General features: G+C 46.3%; 1 long non-coding RNA gene across 1 annotated transcript; it reads left to right on the top strand.

Moving 5' to 3' along the window:
* Positions 1 to 4,653: 4,653 nt before the first annotated feature.
* On the top strand, positions 4,654 to 7,168 carry LOC148138493 (uncharacterized). Its single transcript, XR_015753952.1, has 4 exons — positions 4,654 to 4,827; positions 5,219 to 5,334; positions 5,537 to 5,576; positions 7,099 to 7,168. It is a non-coding gene; the product is annotated as an uncharacterized LOC148138493 (long non-coding RNA).
* Positions 7,169 to 8,075: the final 907 nt, after the last annotated feature.

An 8,075-nucleotide genomic window follows, 5' to 3' on the forward strand; every position in this document is an offset into this window, starting at 1 on the left:
TCTCTCACATTGACTCTCTTCCACTCTGAATGAGTTGCTAGGTGGCTGTACAGACCAATGCTGCTTATTGGGATGGATTCCTGAAACAGGGAACGTTTCCGGTTTGGAGGTACTTACAGAGATAGAGACCATACACACTCATGGATGCTTCAGGTTGGGTGAAATCATTGACATATCTTATAGCAAGATAACTTTAAAATACAGATTTGAAGGCAACACCAATATGAAACACAGATGTTGCTGGAGACAGCGCAGTTCAGATGGAAAACACATGGAGTTACCTAATGGATAGCAGACACTTCAGCGACATGAAGCCGACTGACAATAAAACCATGGTTAACATGTCAAGTCTGACTCTGAAATTTCCAGTAATGGTGTAAGAACAGGGTGTAGGAAGATTTAAACAGCATGTGGCTTGACGCAGTAATTAAACACAAACAAACACACTTGATGCTGAGACCTGGTTCGAAGTTATCCAAAAGCTCGGATTTAAAACTGAGATTGGGAACTTTCTGAGACAATTCCCGGGAAGGTGTCCAGTAGGTGATCTGCTGTCAAGCAATGACATTGACCCCTGTGCTGAATGTAGACTCAGTTCCTGGAACTGTCTCCAGCTTTTCTCCCAATACTTTAGACAGGCTCCTTGGACTGATTTACTTAATGACAGCAATCATCATGTTTATGGATATAATCTGTCTAGATTATCCCACTCCACCTCCCCATCTCCCCCACTTCCCAATCACCCGAGCACTCTCACGAGGCAGCTGGAGAACAGAATACCCCCAGTGCCAGCTACTGTTGGGAGAATCAGAATGACATGAATAATTGGGATGGTTTTATTGAAGCATAATAAAACAGTCCAGCATCTACATGGATTCTCATTTTGAAAACAGAAATGTTGTTTGTTTTCTCGGATGCAAAGAGCTGAAAACTGAAGCAGCAGAGCTGGAGTTGACACTCTGGATCAATTCATCTGACACAGAGGAAACAGAGACCCTGCTCCTGCTACTTTCCCCTCGTTGTCTTGAGAAAATCATTGCTCTTTCCTTTTCTCCACTGACCTTTAGTCTGGACAGTGTCTCCAGCTCATTCACACTGTTTCCCAAAATGTTAAACCAAAACAGAACAGGAATTGTTGCAAAGACTCTGCAGGTTTGTCAGTATCTGTGGGAGAGTAATCAGAGTTAATTCTTCGGGTCCAGTGACCTTCTTTCAGGACAGAAATATGACCTCTGCTCCCTGAATTGGGAAACCTGTGTCCTTACTCTCATCTTATTTCGGTTCTCTTGAAGTCTGCTAAATAGTCTATCTTCTCTGATCTCTCTGACAGATTTGCATCTCTAGAAGGGTTGCCTTTGGTACTCCGTGGTCATTTCCACGGGATTTCCATGGGATTTCAAAATCCCACGGGATTTTGACCTTTTGTCAGATTTATGCAGTGAATAGTTCAATAAGCCTGGAAACTAGATATTTCACCGCTCTATTGAACTGAGCCCTGAACTTGGGCAGAGTTGCCACATAAAAAAGGGTGTTTGTGCAGCAACTTACATTGCGCAGCATGTACCCAACATGTTCAAAGATGTCATAGTCATTACTAGTTAAGTGCATCTGAGATATATAAAACATATACCAGCCAGAGAAGGATGAAGTTTCCGGATATGGGGAAGAGTAAAATCTCTGCCTTAATTCTACTCTTCATCTCGGGGTCAACCTGCTTCCCTTCCTTACTCTGACCTCTCAGTCCCTTACGGACTTGACTTGACTTAAATAAAATGCGTGCGATTGTCAGAACATTGAGGAACACAACGAAAAGGAATGGCCCCAGTGGGGTTAGAGCCACAGCAAATGAGCGGAAGCCAATCCAGCGAGAGTCAGTGAAGCAGCTTCCCTTATTCCTGCAGTAAAATGGTATGTTCCTGATTATCGTTTTGGGCTCGAATCTAAAATACCAAGGAACATTTTTTTAAACAAAGCAGAATACTGGTTATTGAGAGAATTGTGGATGCATTTTTCCCAGTGCAATATTTAGTTTTCAGTTTGTGGCAACTAAAGCTGACAAACCGATCGAAGGTGAATGCGACGGTGAACCAGACAGAACAGTCTATGGACGCACGGATCAGGACATTGATAACACTGCACACAGGAGTGATGTCCAGGAAACATACTGGGTAATAATAATAACGAAATTGCTTCAGTATGACCTCACTGATAATGACCAGTAGATCTGCTGCTGCCATGGCCGCCAGATAGCGTGTTGTGCAGGTAGCGAGGCCACACTTTCCCTGGGATAGGATCATGATAGCCACGAAATTCACTGCAAGCAGAAGGATAACAGGTAAATGGCTTAATATGAATGATCACTCTTTTCTGTATAAGTTTACAAGCAATCTGCATTGTTGCTACAACAGCAATAAAGATCAGCCAGTCATCACAAAAAAATTGTGATGTAAATCGCAAAACTGTAACTTGCCAGTTTCTAGCTTGAATAGAAACAGTCAGATGGTGCATAGCAGATGGAATCCAGGATACCAGTCATGAAAGTTACCAACAAAACATGTAACATTTCGAAGGGTGAATTTACACCACATGCAGCAATGATTCCCTGAAGAACAGTCCACACAGCTGGATAATATGAATTGGATGACTCCACATGATAGGGATGTACTAAAAGTTGGACCACTCTTTTCTTTTCATTCATGTGATGTGGGCATTGCTGGTGAGGTCAGCATCTATTACCCATTGCTAATTGCGAAGGGACATTTCAGATTCAATTACCCTTCGGTGGAGTCACCTGTAGGCCATACCCTATCTTCTGAAAAGTGAAGTAACTCTCTACAGCGAGTCCTTGCATTAATTTATGAGGAGGAAAACAAATCATCAGAGTGCTGAAATATCAAAACAGGGCAGATTTAAATCAATTGTCATGAAAGTGAAAAGGGGTATTGGGGAAGGGAGGGAAAAGTTTTTATGGTCGGTTTGAGGGCAGATGCGGTTCAACTACAAAGGGATGATAATCCTCGGCAGTGAAAATGCATGGTGTTAAAATGTGAATTCCAGACAGAAGTAAATGCTGACTGTATAAGTTCAATGAAAGATGAGGGGAGTGGGATTGTTGTAAATCTGGTCAATCCCAACCATCTGTAAATATGATGGGGAATGAAGGGCAGAACCTGTTGGTTGAACCAACATTGTGGATGCACGGAGATAGAGGGAACAGTAACGAGATACCATTGCCAACCCCGGCAAAGCTACACTAATTCTCCTCAGTTATCAACACATAACATCCAAGAAGATAACTGCAGTGAATTGACACTGGATTCTTTACTTTCAATGGGTACCTGCACGGTTGAGCACTCAACATGTACAGGACGTTTGTGAAGGCGGAAAATCGAGTTAAACTGGGTGTTGTGGAGAAACTCGGTCGGATCCCCAGTGCACCTTCAGCAAAAATAAACTGTCCAGGCATACACTGTAACACTGTAACTTCAGTGTTAAAGAAGATTTCTTCTTGACAGGTACCGAAATTGAAAGAAGTGAACATTAGATTCAGTCCCACCTACATATGTTTGTGTAGTGCTTTAAGAGTAGATGGAAGGAAGTAAAGAGGGAATGAAACTCATGTGATCAAACAGAAATGTACAAAGTGCTTTGCTACTGCTCAGACCAGGACCATAAGAAACTACAGAGAGTTGTGAACACAGGCTAGATCAGACACAAGCCAACCTTCCATCCATTGACTGAATGTACATTTCTTGTTGCCACAGAAAGCCAGCCAACACCATTAAAGACCCTCCCACCCCGGTTAAACTCTCCTCCAATCTCTTCCGTCAGTCAGGAGATAAAAACCATAAACACACAGAACAACATGTTCAAGAATAACCTCTTCCCCACTGTTATTTGAATTCGGAATGGACCGCTAAAATTGTAAACCTCATGTTGATCTTGCTTCTTGTGCACCTTCCTTGTAGCTGTACCTCTGTATTCCTCACTCTGTTCAATCACCCGGTGGCCTTTATGTCTTTCCATGGAATATTCACTGCACTGCAAACAGAACAAGTTTTTTTTCCCCACAATACCGAGGTAAACGTGACAATATAATAATAAATTATATCAAATTTATTATTATATAATAAATAATAAAACCTCCCTTTAAACCTCCCTTTACAGAGGTTTTCCAAAATCATTAGGGGCATGGAAAGGATAAATAGACAAAGTTTTTTTTTTCCCTAGGGTGGGGCAGTCCAGAACTAGAGGGCAGAGGTTTAGGGTGAGAGGGCAAATATATAAAAGAGACCCAAGGAGCAATTCTTTCACGCACAGAGTGGTACATGTATGGAATGAGCTGCCAGAGGAAGTGGTGGAGGCTGGTACAATTGCAACATTTAAAAGACATTTGGATGGGTATATGAATAGGAAGGGTTTGGAGGGATATGGGCCGGTTGCTGGCAGGTGGGACTAGATTGGGTTGGGATATCTGGTCGGTATGAATGGGCTGGACCGAAGGCTCTGTTTCCATGCTGTACATCTCTGACTCTCGTCTCAGATTTTCAGCATCTGCATGAATCTCCCTTAGGCCCCGCCCAGTGACGTCACGCATCCCTCTGCGCATGCGTCCACATTTCCGGCCAAGATGGCGGCTGTTCACCTCGGAACTGTAAAACACTTAGCCACAAGTTATTTTTCAAGGTGCTCGCTTCTCGCTGGAAGGGTTTATTCTCGGTCTGAATCCCTCTCTCCAGCTCCTGCAGCCTTACCGTTTGGAAAAGCGCGTCTCGCCATTTCACACGGAGACAAACACAGCACTGCGGCTGCACCGCCGTCCCTGTAGTGAGTATAGAGAGTATGCATCCCCGCGGAGAATGCTGGGTAGCTACTCCGCCATTGAGGAGATTCACACAGAAGATTGAATCTGTTCATTAATAATTTTCTCTTTCCTGAATTCCAATCTTCTGCTATCCAAATAATCTTTGGAAGAACAAAATTGGCGGTTAGAAAAACATCTTAAAATTGGATGCATCTCTCAAATCATCTCTACAACATAATCTTGTCATTAAAATACTAGATCTCTCAAATCATTTTGTAAATTCCCGTCCTGAACTGATGGTGGTCGATTTTGGAAACACCTTTAACAGGTGGATGTTTAATACTCAAGCCAAGAGATACATTTGTTTATTCTGAATGTCTCTCAACATGTTTCTTTTGTCATCTCATTTTGCAGAGTAGTGGAAGGAATGAAAACTGAAGCGTTTCTCTGATGCAAGTTCTGTGCTAACTTCTCAGCTCCAAGCTCCGGCTAGAGAGTTTACATTGAAGTACAACGACATTGATTCAGAGGTGAATGTTTTTGAGCTTTCATCTATAATTCAGTAGTTAACATGCTTTGCTGTGGTTCATTGGTTAGGCCCTGGTGTGATCTCTTCACCGTGGATCTGAATCCCTGTCCTCCATGACAATCTCTTTGCCAATGTCCAACCTGCGCTACCTTTAATAATGAGTATTTTAACTCTCTGTGACAGCTTATTGTTATTTCTTCTAGTTATGGTCAAATGAGAGCTTCGTCACTGCAGGTCCCTGAGGTATGTGCTGTTAATTTATTCCACTCGTATGTGCAGCCTCCCTCACAAACATCACTCAGACCCTGCTATGCTCTATTTTTGCTTTCATTCTTCATGCTCCCTCTTACACACACTATTCCCTTCCCTGCTCGTACACACCCATGCTTACCCCGCTATCACCTTCCCCCTCCCGTCGCCTTCTCTCCCCGTCACACTTCTCCCCCCGTCACCCTTCTACCGCCCGTCACCCTTCTCCCCCCCCGTCACCCTTCTCCCCCCGTCACCCTTCTCCCCCCGTCACTCTTCTCCCCCCCGTCACCCTCCTCCCCCACCCCCGTCACCCTCCTCCCCCACCCCCGTCACCCTCCTCCCCCACCCCGTCACCCTCCTCCCCCCCCCCCGTCACCCTCCTCCCCATTGCCTTCCCAACCCCCATTGCCTTCCCAACCCCCATTGCCTTCCCACACCCCATTGCCTTCCCACACCCCATCGCCTTCCCACCCCCATTGCCTTCTACCCCATTGCCTTCTAACCCATTGCCTTCTACCCCATTGCCTACCCACCCACATCGCTTTCCCACCCCCCAATCGCCTCCTCCCCCATTGTCCTTCCCACCCCCATCGCCCTTCCCACCCCCATCGCCCTTCCCACCCCATCGCCTTCCCACTCGCGCCTTCTCCCCCATCGCCTTCCCATCCCATCGCCTTCCCACACCATCGCCTTCCCACCCCATCGCCTTCCCAACCCATCGCCTTCCCACTCCCAACATGGCACGGAGTCCAAGTCACCCTCTGGGACAGGTGGAGAGGGAGGGAGTGGGGAATAGGGAGGGGGGGGGGAGAAGAGAGAGAGAGCGTGAGGGACAGGTTGGGGTGAAGGGGGGATGGTGGTGAGAATAAAACCCAGTGAGAGAACAAGACAAAGAGAATGAAAGACCGAAAGCAGAATAAACAAATACCTGGTGGGAGGGAGACAGAAGGACAGAGAGAGAGAGAGAACTGACAGGGAGAGAGAGAAAAACGACAGGCGGAGGGAGAGAGAAAAAGCCCAGGGAGAGCGAGAGAGAAATTGGGAAAGGCTGAACGATTAAATAATTGCAGTAAATTAAACGATTAAACAGTGAGGAGGCAGAGAGTTGTAGGAAGGGAATCTCCAGGGGAACGTGAACAGGATGGAGATGGGAAGGATGGAGAGAGATGGGGATTGAAGGAAAGATGTAGGAAAGGGAGAGAGGGAACACGGGAATGAAGATGAAAGCTGCAGTGAGTGACAGAGGCAGTATCATCTGTGGGATCAGACTGTGCAGCAACTCCCTCTCTTCCCCTTTCTGCCCCTTTGTCTCCCCCACCCCCTCCAGCCCAGAGCTCGCCCCTTATGGTAAAAATCACAGAGATAGCCTGAACCCCACAATTCTTTTCCATGTGTGTGTGTGTGTGTGTGTGTGTGTCTGTGTCTGTGTCTGTGTCTGTGTCTGTGTGTCTGTGTGTAAATGAACAACAAGGAGACAGGACGGTTTCTGATTATTCTCTCTCTCTGGTTCCAGCTCTTGTCTGATGATTCCTCACGGCAGAATGCTTGGATTCTGTCTGTCTCTTCATCGTCGGAGTTTCAACTCCCAAATCAAATCTCCTCCTCGGGGGGAGAGACTGTTGTAGTGTAGGGCACTCTGCAGGTAATTTGAGACACAGTTAGATCCCACAAGTAGTATTACTCTGATATTAGAACAAGTCTTTGGATCGAGTTTCTCATTTAAGGTTTTAATTCCTTCCTTGGGAAGTCCTGTCTGTCAGACACTCACTGGGGATTGATGTGTTTGTGTCAAATCCCAGGCCCCGGTTATTTTTACCCCAGGTTCAAATCTGTTTTAAAAATGACAGGGCCGCAATCTGACAGGAGCCAGTTAACCAGAGGCCCCTAAAACTCAGTGTCCCCAGAAGGTTAAACCTCGGGGTAAATAAACACACAACTCACGTGGGCCCCCACGGGGAGTAGCCTGTCGACCAGACCCCCAGGACCGTGTCCCCTCTGGAGAAAGCTTTTGCCTTAAGGCCTCCTGAACCCAAAGTTTCACTCTTTGAATCTTCAAGCGGACAGCAAGATCCCTTGGAAGGAAAGAAACAACATTAGTTGAAAGGCAAAGGAGAGGGGGCAAAGGCGTGGGGGAAGGGATTGAAGGGGGAAAGGAGAGGGAGGGAAGGAGAATTGGAGGCGGGGATGGAATGCAAGGAGTACGGAATGGCGGGGAGAAGGATTGGAGGGGAAGGAGACTTGGGGAAAGGACAGGGGGAAGGAAGGTGGGATGGAGAGGGGTTAAGAGGGGGAAGGACGGAGTGGAGGGGGAAGGAGACGGGGAAGGAGGGGCGAATGGAGAGTGGAAGGGGAGGGAAGGAGATAGGGAAGGAGAACAGGGATGGAATGAGAAAAGGAGAGCAGGGATGGAAGGAGTGAAGGAAAGAGGAGAAGGGGGCAGAGTAGGGGGGAAGCAATTGGTAGGATCGGAGAAGGGAGAATGTAAGGGGA

Source organism: Chiloscyllium plagiosum, unplaced genomic scaffold (genome assembly GCF_037043375.1).
Source record: "Chiloscyllium plagiosum isolate Xiang-an unplaced genomic scaffold, Cpla_swu_hap1 HiC_scaffold_40, whole genome shotgun sequence".
NCBI lineage: Eukaryota > Metazoa > Chordata > Chondrichthyes > Orectolobiformes > Hemiscylliidae > Chiloscyllium > Chiloscyllium plagiosum.